The following is an 18,229-nucleotide window of genomic DNA, read 5'->3' as shown; positions in this document are numbered from 1 at the left end:
GTGGAATTTTAACGGTTCCAACTTTTTGTGAAGTCATTATGAATTTTTGAATGAATAAAAATTCAAGGAGTTGAAAAATCACAAAAGTCTAGGATCTTGATTTGTTCGTTAATCAGAAGGCTCTGATACCAATTGTTAGGTCCCAATGTGTTTGTAGAAGGGGGGGTTGAATACAAACAGTACCGAATAATCGAATTAAATGCGGAATAAAAAATGTGAAACAAAATTCAAGTTAAATAAAAATATTATTAAACTTGAAAGGTGTTACAACAACTGTATCGATTACAAGGAATTAATCTCAAATTAATTATCACAAATCTAGAATAAATTCGACATGAACTTTTTCTATTTTTGCAATAATTAGAATCAAATGCTAAACGCGATTTGAGATTAAGTTCTAGGGATTTTGATCCGCTAGATTGTTACACAAGAACAAGATAAAGATTTCTAGTGGTTTGGATTTAACTTTACAAACTAGAAATTTGATCTTGAAATTAGCAGAGAATATAAAATATTGTAGGCGGCTGCTTCTGTGTTCTTGGTTGTTGGATTGTGTATTGGATTGGTCTTCTGCTTCTTTTTTAAAACAAACAGCCGAACACAAAAGAACTGGCATGACAATTCCTTTTAGCTCAGCAAGACTTTCGGTAGGACAATCAACTGTACTGGCATGACTTTCGGTATGACTATTGATTGTCATACCGATTGTCATATTAGTACAATCAGATTGTCTTGCTGAAGTTAAGAACAGATTTTTAATCTAATAATAATTCTAACAAGACAATTAAATGAATTAGCATGACTTGCGGTATGACTATTTATTGTCATACCGATTGTCATACTAATACAATCAGTTTGTCTTGTTTGAATTTAAATAGATTTTAAACCAATTAAAATCCTGAAAGTCCTTAATATTAATTCTGAATTAATTAATCAATTAATTCAATTAATCAATAAATTAATCTTTGCAGATATAATTTATTTTCTTAATTAAATTATATGACTTAATTAATTAATAGAGAATTAATACTAATCCTGAGCAGCAACCAATCTTCTGAATATCTTCTGAAAATCACTGAAATTATGAATCAATTCCACCACTTCAATGTTGACACTCGATGTACTGTCTGGTTCATGAGTGACTAACTTCCGTGACGTTTCTTCATGTCTTGACTTTGATAATTGATTTTCTTCAGATTAAATCCTTGTAATTAATTGATACCCTGACGAGATCTCTGTCACTTAATTAAATCCACAATCTTGATTTATATCACTGAGGCATGATCAATATCTTGAGCTTCTTCCAGTGAATTAAGTCCTCAAGTCTGTAGATGAACCTTGTTTCTGAATCCTTTGACAGATGTTACTTTGCGAGATCTCTTTGACGGTAGATCCACTATTTACTTATTACATTCTTATTTGAGTTGAGTTAAATCCTCGAATATACAAATAGGCTATGCCATATGCCTTACAGATTTCAGTTCATAATAATCATAATACAAACTGTGATACTCTTTATATGTGCATATTGAATTCCAAACACTACCACAATGAAAACATGAATTATGTGGTTTATACCTAACTGTTCTATTCCTAAACTATGACTTAGGAGGAACAATGTTTATCCCTTTATTCTTCTGCAAGTAACAACAAGATGTTACTTGCAGAAGACTAACAATGAGATTTACAGAAGGAGGGTTGAATGTAAATCTCAAAACTTTTTCAAGTTTTGAGCAGTTTTAAAGGCTTTGTGTTCAAGATAAACAAGTGTGTGAATTGCTTTAAGCTAATACAGACAGATATATATTCAAGCACTGATGTAAAGAACACAACAGACCTTAAAAACTTTTCTGGTGGATTGTTGTTCCACCAGAGATGGTATTTCAGAAAATCTGTGATTCAAGATGTTGATCACAGCTGCGTCCTAGTACAAACTAGATAATTTTTCTCTCAAGATTTTTCTAAACAGCACTGGAAAAATTCTTATCTAATTACTAGCTGCTACTTGGTTTATATATCACCAAGTGTACAAGTGAAGACAAAGATAAAAATACAATAATAAAATGAGTTCTCCACTTGTTTCTTCTCCATATCACTCAAGTACTTTGTTGACTATTGCCTCTTTGTACTAGAGTAGAACGGCTGCTTTTTCTGATGTTCCTGAAATTAGGCTTCCACATTTCAGTTATCTCTGTCAACCCATGTGCCTCTGTCTGCTGTTACAACTACCACTTATCAACTGTTATTTAACAGAACATCCGTTGAAGCCTTCATCCGTTGATGGCTTTATCCGTTGATGTGTTAGCAGTTGAAGCTCTATCCGTTGAAGCTTTAGAGACATCCGTTGAAGCTTTGTTTCTCATCCGTTGAAGGTCTTTAAGACATCCGTTGATACCACTTCATTTATACAAATTACAAGGCATGAAATATTTACAATTGGCCTTCCTATTTGCATATCTTCTAGTAGTCAACATGACTTATACTTTCTCTCAACTTCTAAGAATTATATCTTAAATACAGAGACTGAAATGTGCTACAACACTAGACTTATTTCTAAGTAAAGCTGCACCATCAACGGATAGCCAAAGTGGTCTTATCCGTTGAGGCTACAAACACTAAACTTCTACTTAAGTGTTTTGTTAAACATATCATCAAACTAATGCACATATATTCCTAACAATCTCCCCCTATTTATGTCTATAAGAATTATAGACATAAATTCAGGGTTAACTTGATGATAACAAAACACTTAACAAATATATGAATTGAAACTAAGTAGAAATTTAAAAGTGCTGCAAAAGTGTATGTACTAGGAGGTAATTGAAGATTTACAGAATTTCCAAGGGTGCTCCTCTAGTCTGAGCAAATCATCTTTTTCTTCTTTGTTCCCTTGTTTTCTTTCCTAGCCCTCTGTCATTTTCCTCAATTTGGAGTTGGAGTTGTCTGTAGAATTCAGCTTCATCTTCATCACTGATATCCAACTTAGATTGCATTTTCTTGAGAGTTTCATTGCTGGCAATCTTGAGTTGGTCTTCAAGTCTGAAAAATCTTCTGACTCCTTTATCATCTCTAAATTCCATCAACCAATGAGGTGATTTGTGGATTGTAATTCCCCTTTCTTGAATAAGTAAAGTTCTGGGCAAAGCATTGGGCTCCCTCCAAGTTTTCCTTATGTTGGCAATCTTGTTGAGAATTTCAGTCTTGGCAGTCCTGGTAAAGCCAGAATCCTTTTGTATGGCTGAAAAGACTCTGATCAAGGTAGAGTAGCCTTCATTCAGAATCCTGTAGAGAGGCCATGTTCTTTCCCCAGCTCCTTTGTATCTGAACACCAATCTCTCTGGTAGCTGTCTGTAGGCAGCTATTCCCCTTACATCCTCCAGCTCATCCAGATAGAGTTCAATGTCTGAAATTTCTTTTATGTCACAGATGTGAACATAATCATCTTTAGAAATGGGTGGCTTAGGCTTAGGTTTTTGTTTTTGAGTGAATTTCTTAGAGGTTAGGGGAGGTGTAGATTTGGATTTTCTTTTCTGTTTCTTTGGTAGTGGAAGAGTGGTTAAAAAGGTAGGCAATTTGATGGTTTCCCAATCAATAGGTTCCTCTTTTGGGATGATTAGTTCACCATGGATGTTTATAGTGGGATCAGCAACAAAGAGTTCAGGTATGGAAGGTAGTGGTTTAGATATTGATTTAGTTTCTTCAGTGTTATCTTCACTCCTTCTATGTGCCTTGGCCTTTCTTCTGTTTCCCTTCTGCCATTCCTCTCTTTCCTCCATACTCTCACCAAATATACTCCCAAAAACCTCATCTAGGTTTACAATCTTGTCTTCACCCCTGACTTCAATTCCTTTCTCTCCTTCAACTTGACTTGACTTTAGCTGTTGTTCAAGCTTTGCTTGTGCTCTTTTTTCAGCCTTGAGTTTTTCAGCTTCTTTCTTCAACCTTTTGGTTTCTTCCCTCTTGGCCTTTGGAAATTTGGGATATCCTTGCATCACACAGATACTCTTTCCCTCTCTAAAGATAATGGCCATGTTCATTCTTTCAACTATGTCCTTGGTCTCCTTGTGCTTTTTGATGTTAGCACCCAAAACTTTGTCTTCATCAGGCTTTGGAAGAGGAAAGTCCACTTCTTTCATCTGAGCAAAGTCTAGGGGGTTCTTTGTGGAGTCCTTGCTGGATCTAGTGTTGGGCTTGAGAACTATAGGTTTTAGATTCTTGAAAGAAGTCTCTCCAACCTTATTCCTCCTTTCTGGCTTGTGCTCCATAATGATTGGTTCAACCTTTGTGCTATGTTTCACAGATATTGATTTATCTTGTGTTGAGCCAAACACTTGTTGCACCCTTTCATCAATTCTCCTCCTTTGCTCTTTCACTTGAATTTCAGCTGCTGCTAGCTGGATTAGGTCAATACCATCAGGCTTTCCTTTGATTTGCATAATTGGAGAAGTAGTGATGGCAGGAACTAGCACTTTAGATATCTGGATTTTTGTAGATGGCTCTCCTTCCCCTTCCCTTTTTCTCTCCCCCTTTTTGTTATCATCAAGGAGAGGGGTCAAGCCTTGTGCCTTTGCCAGCTGCATAAGTAGACTTGTTTGAGATTGTTGGTTGTGAAGAATGCTGGCCACAGAATTTTCAATAACTTAGACTCTGTCTTCTAACTTAGCCAGCCTCTTTTCAGTATTTGAATCCTTTTTTAATCTCAACAATAAGTCCTTCATTGTACCATAGGGCATGACTGAATCCAATTTTTCAGAATTGTAGGATTTCAAGTCAGCAATATCCTTCTTGAGTTCATCCACACTCAGATTCTGACTTACTTGCTGCAACTTTATGAGATACAGTGAGTCCAGGTGAGCTGTAAGGATTGCCTTGGTACCAGCATGTGAAGTTTTCTGAATGGCCTGTTGGATAGTACTGATTTGTTTGACTAAGGAGACATTGAATTGCCCTGGTGTAGACTCCTTTGTCAAGGCCCATTCAGGTAAATTTGGAATAGAACTAGGGCTTTCATCTCCCCCTAAGTTCATGCTTTCATCAAAAGAAACAGAGTCATCATCATCAGAATTTACTCCAAATTCCTCAGATGACTCACCAGCTGTAGAAGGCATCTTGTTAATAGCAGCTTTATCCCTTTGAAGAGATTCTGTTGTATGTACTAGATGTAGTGTCTTTTCTGCCTCCTCATTGCCCTGAGCAGCCAACAACTGATAGGCTGACACAGGATGAGTAAAAGTGTCAGCATCCAAGGAAATGTTATCAATTACAGCTTTGTAATGTTGCTGAAATTGTCTTTCCTTTTCAGCATCATCCACAATCATTGACTCACTAGCAATGGCTGGATCCACCCTTATATCTGCTGTACCTGCCTTTCTCTCTTTTTCTCTATATTCTTGCATCAGGGGCTCCCCCTGGCTCACACTCCTCACTTCCTCACCTTCACCTACTAAGGTGGTACTCCTCTCAATTACTTTTGCCATGCTGGAAGAAATAGCATGCATATTTGAGCTCTCAATCTCTCCTTTTTCCTGGGTGCAACCCAGCCTCTCACTCAAATTGTCACTCCCTTCCCTCAGTCCTAAAAGTGATTGTACAGTAACCATGTCTTCTACACTTGGAATTGTTTCAGTTGTGTGTGTAGAGACTATCAACGGATATGGAATAGCCGTTGAAGGTGACACTGATGGTATCAACGGATAACTGCTGTTAAGCTTATCCGTTGAAGAACAATCACTTGTCAACGGATGAGTGATATCCGTTGAAGAAGGAAAAGAAGTAGAAATTGAAAGTGATATAACTGTTGAATCAGTGTGGATTGATTTGAGTTTTGGTGACACAGATCCTTCAATTACATCTGAAAGAATTTGCGGGTGATCCAACAAATCATCTAAAAGATGATGATCACCTGTATTTGAGTGGGGCTCCTCCCTGAGTTGTAAAGAGGGACAATCAGGAATTGATGGGAATAACATATCCACATCCAGAGATGGTGATGAAGTGTGTGGTGATTGATGTGTGTTAATTGTGAGAGAATGGGGTTGTGACTCCACATTTGTTGGAGCCACATCAAACTGAGTTTGAGAAGGCATAGATACAGATGGATGTATCTGTGTAGTGTGTGCACCCTGTGTAGAAGATTGGGTTCTAGCCCTCTTTCTTCTAATAAAAGCTTTTGTTGGTGAGTGTTTGGTTTATGTGTCCCTCCCTCGTTTGTTCTGTGTTCCTGGTTGGGAACTATTTTCAATAGTTACATCCTTTTGGGAGAATGCAGCTAGGGATGTGCTAGTAACCTTTTCAACCACCACAGCTTTTTGAGAAACTGTGGCTTGGCTAGCTTGGGAAACACTTATCTCTCCTTCCTTATCCTGGGGGTTTCTTTGATGTTCACCCCTCCCCTCACCACTCACACCCTTTTCACTCCCCTCAGGGTTAAGGGTAGGTGTTACAACTATTGTCTTTTGAGAAACAACAGAGGTGGTTTTCTTTGTCTTTGATTTTGAAAGTTTAGTTTTGGTGACCTTGGTAGGAATCTGTTGGGGCATTGTCACAGATTCCATGGGCACACTAGAAGATAAAGAAATAGAGGGGTTGGAAGAAGTAGGAGTTGTAGAAATAATTACCTCACTTACCTGAGGTGCATCCATGATTGGTAAATATACCAATGGTACACTGCTGTTGAGATCCATTCTCAATAAATCTGCAAGAACTCTTTTCTCTTGTGCCCAGCACTTGAGTTTATTATTCTCATTGGTTATGACCAAACCTTCAGCAACATGGTTAGACAATAACATAAAGAATCTAGCATAATAGATGTTATTAGGTCTATTAGCCTTGTTACCTAATCTAGTACCCAATTCTAGCATAACATAATTGCTAAAGTTAAAATACCTATCAGAAACAAGCATATAGAGCATATTAACAAGAGATGAAGTTATGGCATCAAAATTACTAATTTTCCCAGAGAAAACCTTGATAAAGGCATCCCCAAGAAAACTCCATTCTTTCCTAAGGCCTTTTCTTTTAATACTCCCTAAACTAGCAGAGTTAAGAGAATAACCTATGGAATCTAACATGTCGGATACATCATTATCAGTGTGTGGTGTCATGGCATTGTTCTCAGGCAATTTAAAATATGCTAGTAAATCATCACAGTTAACACAGTGATTTTTACCTTTGAGAGTGAAAGAGATGGTCATATCTATGGAGTTGAACTCAGCAGTTGTCCAAATCTCCTCAACTACTTCACAGTAAATCGTTGGGGCTTCCAGCATTGCATAGCTAAGTTTACAGTTTTTGATGAAGTCCATCATTTTGTGATAATCTGAGTGGGCTTCATTCTTTGCTACCAAAGCTATGAAATTGTTCTTCTCATAGATGAACCCAGATTGAGACATAATTTTTACTACTGGTGCCATTGTTGTAAGTAGAAATTGCAGAGAATAACTTGAAGGTTTTGCAGAGAGTAAATGGTAAAAGCTTTGAAGTTTCAAGAAAGCGTAAAGTAAAAATGAAAAATCAGAAGGGCTTATATACTTTCTCAAATTAAAAAGCATAAATAAAAGATTAAACAATAAATATTTGTAAGTGAGTTTCAGCCGTTTAAGAATAAACTGTAAGTATTCTAAAAACTACCTTTAAAACAAATACATACAGCTGTATGTATGAGTATCAACGGTTAAGAAAATAGAATCAACAGCTGTAAGACACCTGAATCGACTGATGTGATATTTCAACGGATAAAGTAAATTGTCATCCGTTGAAAAGTACTACAGTTTTATCCGTTGATGGATAAAAATTCCAGAAATGTATATGTCTTTCAACGGATAATGAACATCCGTTGATGGAACAATTTTGACTTTCAACGGATAGGAAATATCCGTTGATGGAATAATCTGTGTTAAGAAGTCAAATTTGTTCTAGCAACTAATACATTTCAGGCTTCAAATTCAAATTGCAATTAGGACATAAATTTTATGAGTAATTAAGCATACCTAGCTCACTTACCAATCTTGTGAATGTTGATTCATCAAGTGGCTTGGTAAATATGTCTGCAATTTGTTGTTCACTTGGAACAAAACATAGTTCCACTGTACCATTCATGACATGCTCTCTGATGAAGTGGTACTTGATATCAATGTGCTTGGTCCTTGAGTGCTGCACAGGATTCTCTGTTATGGCTATGGCACTTGTGTTGTCACAAAAGATAGGAATTCTATCAACATGAAGTCCATAATCAAGGAGTTGATTCCTCATCCATAACACTTGAGAGCAGCAACTTCCAGCAGCAATGTATTCAGCCTCAGCTGTAGAAGTAGAGACTGAATTTTGCTTTTTGCTAAACCATGATACAAGCTTGTTTCCCAGGAATTGGCAGGAGCCTGTTGTACTTTTCCTGTCTATTTTGCAACCTGCATAGTCTGCATCTGAATAACCAATTAGATCAAAGCCAGATTCTCTAGGATACCAAATACCTAAATTTGGTGTACCCTTGAGATATCTGAAAATCCTCTTGATAGCAATTAAGTGAGACTCCCTAGGATCAGCTTGAAATCTAGCACACAGACATGTAGCAAACATTATATTTGGTCTACTGGCAGTTAAATATAAAAGTGAACCAACCATGCCTCTATAACCTGTAATGTCCACAGACCTTTCAGTCTTATTCAATTCAAGTTTGGTGGCAGTGGCCATGGGAGTTTTTGCAGATGAACATTCCATTAAGTCAAACCTTTTTAGAAGATCATGAATATATTTAGTTTGACTAATGAAAATTCCATCACTAACTTGTTTAACTTGTAAACCAAGAAAATAGGTTAGTTCTCCCATCAGGCTCATTTCATACTTACTTTGCATTAGCTTAGCAAACTTTTTGCAAAGTTTATTATCTTTAGAACCAAATATTATGTCATCTACATAAATTTGAACAAGTATACTAGAGCCATTAACATTCCTAAAGAAGAGAGTTTTATCAACAGTACCTCTAGTGAAGTGATTCTCCAAAAGGAATTTTGATAGGGTTTCATAGCAGGCTCTAGGTGCTTGCTTCAGTCCATAGAGTGCTTTCAACAGATAATACACATAGTCTGGAAAATTTGGATCTTCAAACCCTGGAGGTTGACTTACATAGACTTCTTCCTCCAATTTCCCATTTAGAAATGCACTCTTGACATCCATTTGATAGACTTTGAAATTGGCATGGGCTGCATAGGCTAGAAAAATTCTGATGGCTTCAAGTCTTGCAACAGGAGCATATGTTTCATCAAAATCTATTCCCTCTTGTTGAGAATAGCCTTTAGCAACCAATCTGGCTTTATTCCTTATGACAATGCCATTTTCATCCATCTTGTTTCTGAATACCCATTTTGTGTCAATAGGACTCTTGTTCTTTGGTTTGGGTACCAGCTTCCAAACTTTATTTCTCTCAAATTGGTTCAGCTCTTCCTGCATAGCTAATATCCAATCTGGATCCAATAAAGCTTCTTCCACTTTCTTAGGTTCCTCCTGAGATAGAAAACTACTATACAGACATTCATCTTGAGTAGCTTTTCTTATTTGCACTTTAGATGATGCATCACCAATGATCAGTTCAAAGGGATGATTCTTGGTCCATTTCCTTTGAGGTGGAAGATTTGCTCTAGATGAGGTGGCCTCAGTATTGTCATGATGTGAGACAGAGTGTTGATTAGTTGAAACTCCCCCTGAGTTGTTGGTTCTTTGCAGGGAATTTGGAGTTCTATCAACTGATGATGTAAATCGATTATCCGTTGATAAACTATGATCAACGGATGCTTCATTTTGTACTTCAACGGATGATGCACTATGTCTTTCAACGGATACTGCATTGCCTCTATCAACGGATGCAGAATTTTGTGCATTATCCAAGGGCATATTTTGAATCCCTTTTGAAGTGTCATCTCCATCAATCTCATCTTCACTATCATCACAATATATCTCAATGTTGTCAAATTTGAGTCTCTCATTGTGTCCCTCATCTGTTAGTCCATCAATCTTTTTATCATCAAACACAACATGCACAGATTCCATAACAATGTTGGTTCTTAGATTGTAGACCCTATAAGATTTTCCAGCTGAGTAACCAACAAATATCCCTTCATCAGCCTTTGCATCAAACTTCCCTTTATGGTCAGATTGATTTCTCAGTATAAAGCATTTACATCCAAAGACATGAAGAAAGTTTAGAGTTGGTTTTCTTCTCTTGAACAACTGATAAGGAGTCATGCCTTTAGTTTGATTGATCAAAGAAATATTCTGAGTGTAGCAGGCACAATTAACAGCTTCAGCCCAGAAATATGTTGGTAACTTTGATTCTTCAAGCATTGTTCTGGCAGCCTCAATCAAAGATCTGTTCTTTCTTTCAACTACCCCATTTTGCTGAGGTGTTCTTGGAGCTGAGAACTCATGCATGATTCCATTTTCTTCACAGAACAGCCTTATTGACAAATTCTTGAACTCAGCTCCATTGTCACTCCTGATATTCCTAACCTTCAAGTCAGGATGATTATTGACTTGCCTGATGTGATTGATAATGATTTCACTTGCTTCATCCTTTGATCCAAGAAAATAGACCCATGAAAACTTTGAGAAATCATCTACAATCACTAAGCAATATCTTTTTCTTGCAATTGACAATACATTGACTGGTCCAAACAAATCCATATGTAGCAGCTGTAATGGTTCATCAATTGTTGTTTCAAGCTTCTTTTTGAATGATGTTTTCCTTTGTTTGCCTTTCTGACAAGCATCACACAAACCATCTCTTGAGAATTCAACAAGAGGAATTCCTCTGACTAAGTCCTTTTGACTAGATCATTCATTGTCTTGAAATTCAAATGGGATAGCTTCTTGTGCCATAGCCAACTTTCAACTGGACTTGCTTTGCTGAAGAGACAAGTAATAGATTCTGCATCTGTAGAGTTGAAGTCAGCTAAGTACACATTTCCTTTTTTAACTCCAGTTAGAATCACTTTGTTGTCTTTCTTACTGGTGACAACACAGACTTCTGAATTGAAGGAAATTGTATTCCCTCTATCACATAGTTGACTGATGCTCAGTAAGTTGTGCTTGAGACCATCAACTAATGCAACTTCATCAATGATGACATTCCCTGTTGAAATCAAGCCATATCCCATAGTAAACCCTTTGCTGTCATCTCCAAAGGTTATGCTAGGGCCAGCTCTCTCCTTAAACTCAGTGAGCAGGGAGAAATCTCCTGTCATGTGTCTTGAACAACCACTGTCCAAGTACCATAGATTTCTTCTTTTTTCCTGCACACCATAAAATCAATCAAGTTGATTTTGGTACCCAAGTTTCCTTGGGTCCATTCTTGTTAGCCTTTCTCCTAGACTTCATTCCTCCTGCATCTTTAGACTTAGGTAACTTTGAGTCAACCTTGATCTTAGATGTAGTTGGTTGAGGTGTAGGGTTAGTCACAGAATCATTTAGCACATTTGGAATTTGATAAGGCATGGATTGTGCAAGCATGTTATTCCATATTGGCATATTGTATGGCATTTGAGGCATACTAAATGCAACAAGATAAGGATTGTTAAAATATGGCATGTTTGCAAAATGTGCATAAGGATTCTGTTGAGATATAACAGGCATAGCATGCAGAGGTGATGCAGACATATTAGGCATGGAAGAGGGTACAGGTATGGGAGTTTTCTTAATAGATTTGCAATTAGTAGATAGATGATTAACACTACTACAATGCACACAGATTTTTCTAGGAGCATACTTATCAGGTGTGTAATTGTTATGTTTGTTAACCCCTACCTTCCCATTTCTAATAGATTTCCTTTTAGTTTCCTTTTTATCCTCAACCACTTTGAGCCTATTCTTTAACTGTTCTAAGGTCATGTGTCCTATATTCACCTTACTGAAATCTTTGGATGTGCTTGCTTCTCCTTTGACAAAGTTCTTGGAAGTTGAACCAAACTTTTTGTTGAGTTTCTTTAGATTTTCACTTTTAGAAACATCTGCATGTTTTAATTGAGGAACCTTCAACGGATGCTCCTTTTCTTCCTTCAACGGATAACTTTCATCATCCGTTGATTCCACATCCGTTGACAGCCCATCAATTAATTCCAGTTTCTTTTTGTTTTTATCCCAGGCAGTCTCACAGAATGATTCAATTCCTTGGACCTTGGAAATTTGAGCACTAACATCCCTAGATGTCTTCCAGGCTTTAATCACCTCTTGCTCTCTCTCTAATTGATTGGAAAGTATTTCTACTTTCTTAACAGATTCAGCTAGTTCATTTTCAACAGATATACAATGTAGCTTAGTTTTCTCTAGATCAATTAACTTATCTTCTAACACAACATTTCTATTACTTAAAAACAGATTGTTCTCTGTAATCCTACTATTTTCTTTAGCAAGAGATTTAAGAGACACACGCAAATGATACAATTCAATAGACATGTCATTAAAAGCATCATTTCACTCTTCTTTAGTAAGCTGTGTTAAATCAGTAGTGATTACCTGGTTGCTTGATGAACTAACTTCATTTTCCTCAGAATCAGCCATGAGAGCCAAGTTGACATATTCCACATCTTCATCCTCTTCTTCTCCATCAGCTGCCCAGTCTTTTTCTTGAGTAATGAAAGCCCTCTCCTTTTGCTTGAGCAGATCAAAATATTTCTTTTTGTAATCTACTTGGTCAAATTTCTTCTTTTCAGAAGTTGGCTTTCTGCACTCACTTGCAAAGTGTCCACTTATACCACAATTGAAACACTTGAACATGGATTTGTCCACCATGTTCTTATGAGGTTTAGTGGCTCTAGTGTTTTTCCTAAATTTCATCTTTGCAAATCTCCTGGACAGAAATGCAAGATGCTCATCAATACCATCAGAGTCATCTTGGCTAGAGTTGTCTTCATTTTCAGCAACTTGCTCCTTACCCTTGCTTGATTCTGATTTGCTTGTGCCATCTTTGGAGTTTGATGTAGATCTCACAGTTTCTTGTCTGCATTCTTTCTCATTTTCAGCTACCAAGGCAACTGAACCTCCTTTCTTTCTTCCCTTCTCCAATACCTCATCCTGTTCCAGCTCTAGTTCATAAGTCTTCAAGATTCCATATAATCTTTCAAGAGTGAAGTCCTTATAATCTTGAGAGTTTCTCAAGGAGACAGTCATGGGTTTCCATTCCTTTGGCAAGGATCTTAAAAATTTAATATTTGAATCCTTCACCTGGTACACTCTACCATACAGCTTCAGTCCATTCAACAGCTTTTGGAATCTATTGAATGTGTCATTTAAAGATTCATTTTCTTCAAAATGAAAATACTCATACTGTTGAATGAGAAGCTGCATTTTGTTTTCTTTTACTTGTTCTGTACCTTCACACAGTAGCTGAACTGTGTCCCAAACCTCTTTGGCAGTTGTGCAATTTATCACATTATCAAACATATCCTTGTCAAGACCATTAAACAAAATGTTCATAGCCTTCTTTGTGGGGAATGTGAGGACCATTCTCAATGCAGTTTACATAACCTTCATCTTGGGAGAGTAGATGAAGGTGCATTTTCACCTTCCAATGGTGATAACTGTCTTTGTCAAGAACTGGGATTTTTACTCCAATATCCTTCTTACTCATCTTTGTTAGTTTCCAAGACCTTAAAACTCTTTGTGTGTCAAGAGCTTGCTCTGATACCAATTGTTATTCCTAGTGGACTAACAATGAGATTTACAGAAGGGGGGTTGAATGTAAATCTCAAAACTTTTTCAAGTTTTGAGCAGTTTTAAAGGCTTTGTGTTCAAGATAAACAAGTGTGTGAATTGCTTTAAGCTAATACAGACGGATATATATTCAAGCACTAATGTAAAGAACACAACAGACCTTAAAAACTTTTCTGGTGGATTGTTGTTCCACCAGAGATGGTATTTCAGAAAATCTGTGATTCAAGATGTTGATCACAGCTGCGTCCTAGTACAAACTAGATAATTTTTCTCTCAAGATTTTTCTAAACAGCACTGGAAAAATTCTTATCTAATTACTAGCTGCTACTTGGTTTATATATCACCAAGTGTACAAGTGAAGACAAAGATAAAAATACAATAATAAAATGAGTTCTCCACTTGTTTCTTCTCCATATCACTCAAGTACTTTATTGACTATTGCCTCTTTGTACTAGAGTAGAACGGCTGCTTTTTCTGATGTTCCTGAAATTAGGCTTCCACATTTCAGTTATCTCTGTCAACCCATGTGCCTCTGTCTGCTGTTACAACTACCACTTATCAACTGCTATTTAACAGAACATTCGTTGAAGCCTTCATCCGTTGATGGCTTTATCCGTTGATGTGTTAGCAGTTGAAGCTCTATCCGTTGAAGCTTTAGAGACATCCGTTGAAGCTTTGTTTCTCATCCGTTGAAGGTCTTTAAGACATCCGTTGATACCACTTCATTTATACAAATTACAAGGCATGAAATATTTACAATTGGCCTTCCTATTTGCATATCTTCTAGTAGTCAACATGACTTATATTTTCTCTCAACTTCTAAGAATTATATCTTAAATACAGAGACTGAAATGTGCTACAACACTAGACTTATTTCTAAGTAAAGCTGCACCATCAACGGATAGCCAAAGTGGTCTTATCCGTTGAGGCTACAAACACTAAACTTCTACTTAAGTGTTTTGTTAAACATATCATCAAACTAATGCACATATATTCCTAACAAAGATGATTAGTACTATCATAATTTAAACACGCCTTTCTAGGTGCATTAAAATATGTTTGTATTTGTTCTCCTTATTACACCTACTTTCCCATTTCCGTTCTTTCTAGGCTGTTTATCCTTATTTTTCATTTTAACTTCCTTCAGCTTTTGCTTAATCTATTTCCTGAGTCATTAAACCAACATTTATTGACTTGGTGTGAACTTATTTACACTTATCTGTTTTTAAGTTTGACTTAGGTGCTGAGGTTGAACATATTTCACTTACATACTTAACAACATCAACACTTAAACTAAACTTGATAGGTCTTAACTGAGGCTTGTTCAGTTTTACCTTTTTATTAGTATTTACTGATTTAATTTCCTCGGTTTCTTTTCCAGTTACATCATCAGAATCAGATTTATTAGCATAACCTAATCCTGATCCTCAACAACCATTTTTTAATAAATCCTGAGTTGTTAATCCTGAATTAGTCCAAAGCTTAATAATCTATCTTTCTTTTTCTAATTCTTTTTCAAGTTAAGCATGCTTTTCTAATAGTTTTTCTTTTTCATACAAAGTATCATCTTTTTTTTTGAGTTTCTAGCATAAAAATAAACTCAGCCTCTAGGTAATCATTCCTTTTCTTTAGGTCAGAATTTTCAGTTCTAATCCTAGAATTTTCAAGTATTTGATCCCTATAACTAACATGCAGTATTTTAAGAAATAGCCTTAATTCACAGATATCATCAGTATCAAAAGTAAGTATAGTTTGATGTACCTTCATCTTAGTAGTCTCATCCTCACTTTCAGCATTTTCTATGAGGATACAGTTGACATCCTCATCAAATTCAGATGTATCATCTCAGTTCTCCTTCTTTGTAATCAAGGCTTGTTTCTTCTCAGCCTTTGGATTTCCGCAGTCAGCTGTAAAATGTCCAACTCCATCACAATTGTAGCACTTTGTCTTTGACTTGTCAAATTTCCCAAATTTTGACTCCTTCTCATCAGAGTTTCTTCTGTAGTTCATTCTATCACTTTTTGAGGAACTAGATCCTTTCTTGGAAAACCTTTTTCCCTTCTTGAAGTCTTTTTACACCATTCTCTTGAAACTTTTCACCAATAGAGCAGCCATATGTTGAATCTCGTCATCATTACCATGATCACTTTCAATGTCTGAGTCACTTTCAAAGTTCGAATCATTATCAGAGTTTGATGACTCAGTATCATACTTTGAAATGATAGCTTTGCCTTTGGAATGGATTTTTCTCCCAGTCTTCTCCCTTGGTTTCTCTTCAACCTTGAGTACAACCTGTCTGGCTCTAGGTCCTTTCCTCTTATTTTTTTGCTTCATCTCCAGTTCATGAGTTTTCAACATACCATAGATCTCATCTAGAGATATTTCATTAAGATCATAGTTATCCCTTATAAATGTGACTTTCAAGTCCCACTTTTCAAGGAGTGCAAGAAGAATCTTCAAGTTAGAATCTTCTGGATCATATTCTTTATCAACCAGTGACAAGTCATTCATCAGCTTTTAAAACATGTCATAGATTTTAGTCAAAGACTCATCAGCCTTTGAGTCAAAGTGTCCATACTCCTGAGTGAGTATTGTCTTTATGTTCTTCTTGATAGCAATGGTGCATTGACACTTGACCTCCGAAGTGTCTCAAATTTCCTTGGAAGTTTTGCATCCAATAACTGTATTGGACATGAAACTGTCAAGTCTGATATGCAAAAGATGTCTAACTTTTGCATCTTTCATAATAGATGAAAGATCCTCTAAAGAATAGTTTTTCTTCTCTTTGTCAGCCATCTTTTCTTCTTAAACAGGAACAACAACAGCTAGCTTCATAGGCCTGTGAGAACCATCATAAATCCTGTTTAAATATTCAGGATCCGTTGCTTCCAGACATATGGCCATCTTCACTTTCCAAATTGGATATTCGTGAATCTTCATAATTGGAACCTTAATAGCCTCATATTTACTCATGTTGTGGCCGATTTGATTTGTGGCTGGTGATGGTGGATGATTTTGTTGAGCTTATCTGTCAGCTATTAGTGATTGTTTTGTGGATCTTAAACTGTTTGTATATAAACATCAAACTCTGATACCAATTGTTAGTCATTTAATCAACTATAGAGGGGGGTGAATACAGTTTAAACAATCAAATCGAAATAAAAAACTCAACCAAAAGAACAGTTTTTATATTAATGAATAAAACTGATTACAATACTCTCTCAAAGGATGAACATTTATTCTTGAGAGCTGCTAGGTTATATGAATGATATATCAATGCACGAAACATAAAGTGTAAACCTAACATGTGCTTATATACTGCATAGCTACACAATCAATCTAGAATATGTTTTACAATAGAATAAGGAATCCTAATACATATCCATATATTGATTGCTACAAATAAGTAAAGTCCTACACCGACATATCTCTGTAAATATTTCCTCATTTGATATCTTCTGATTTCCAGCTTGACAGATACTAATGTAAATAAATACTGATGACAAATACTGATAAGCAAATACCGATGGTAAATGTTGATGCCGTCATCTTTGTCAAACTCTGATATCAAATACTGATCGGTAAAACTCTAATAGCTAAACAGTGATATCATCAATTTCTTCTAACAATTACTGATCTTCTTTGGAATTCGATAAGTGTTACTTTGATTTATATGCTACTTATGTTGAGGTATGAATGATTTGTCTATACATAACAAATACTCCCTTCATCCAAAATTAGTGGTGCTTTTTGACTTTTACGCATATTTTAAGGTGGATTGACCGCATATATCCGTTAATTTTTTTTGGTGAATAAAACTTTAAATTTTAAACTTTTATTCACAAAAAGAAAATTTAAAAATAATTAACGAAATTACGTGCAAAAGTCAAGTATGACCACTGGGATTGGAGGGAGTATATATTTGTTAATCGGAGCAATTCTTGTATGAACTATCAGAGCATCTTCAATAAAGGGTGTCAATGTCATGTGATATGACGTGACTTGACACCCATAAAAACACTCCATTAAAATTGTGAGATATTATTGGACTGTCAAGTGAGCTCGCATGAGTTATCAAAAGTTGACATTGTGTCAACTTACTTTGTGGTATTATGCATAAAATATTATTTTTCTATTATATTATTATTATCCATTTTTTTTGTTGAATCAACAAAGTTTACATCAACATTAAAATATTTTTTGTAAAAGTAGGGTGCTAATAATGATATGAAAAAAAGAAATAAAATATAATATAATTGTGGCAAAGTTCGCACTACTTGAAGAGTGACAACCATTAGGTATGCTTTTATGTGACCTCTTAAAATAGAAAGGGTGTTATTGGTAAAAAAAAGTAGGATATATTAACTACGTGTATTTAATATTAGAGTCGAAGAATTTCGAATTTTAATGATTGTACTTGTGTTCATAGCTTAATTTTCTGATTTAGCGAATATTTTTGTTGATTTACTTTTAATTTTAGTTATAATATAATTTAATATCAATTTAGCAGGACAACATGTAATTTCAGTAA

This window comes from Apium graveolens, chromosome 2, assembly GCF_009905375.1.
Source record: "Apium graveolens cultivar Ventura chromosome 2, ASM990537v1, whole genome shotgun sequence".
NCBI classification, from domain to species: domain Eukaryota; kingdom Viridiplantae; phylum Streptophyta; class Magnoliopsida; order Apiales; family Apiaceae; genus Apium; species Apium graveolens.
Note: the sequence above shows the minus strand (reverse complement) of the source record.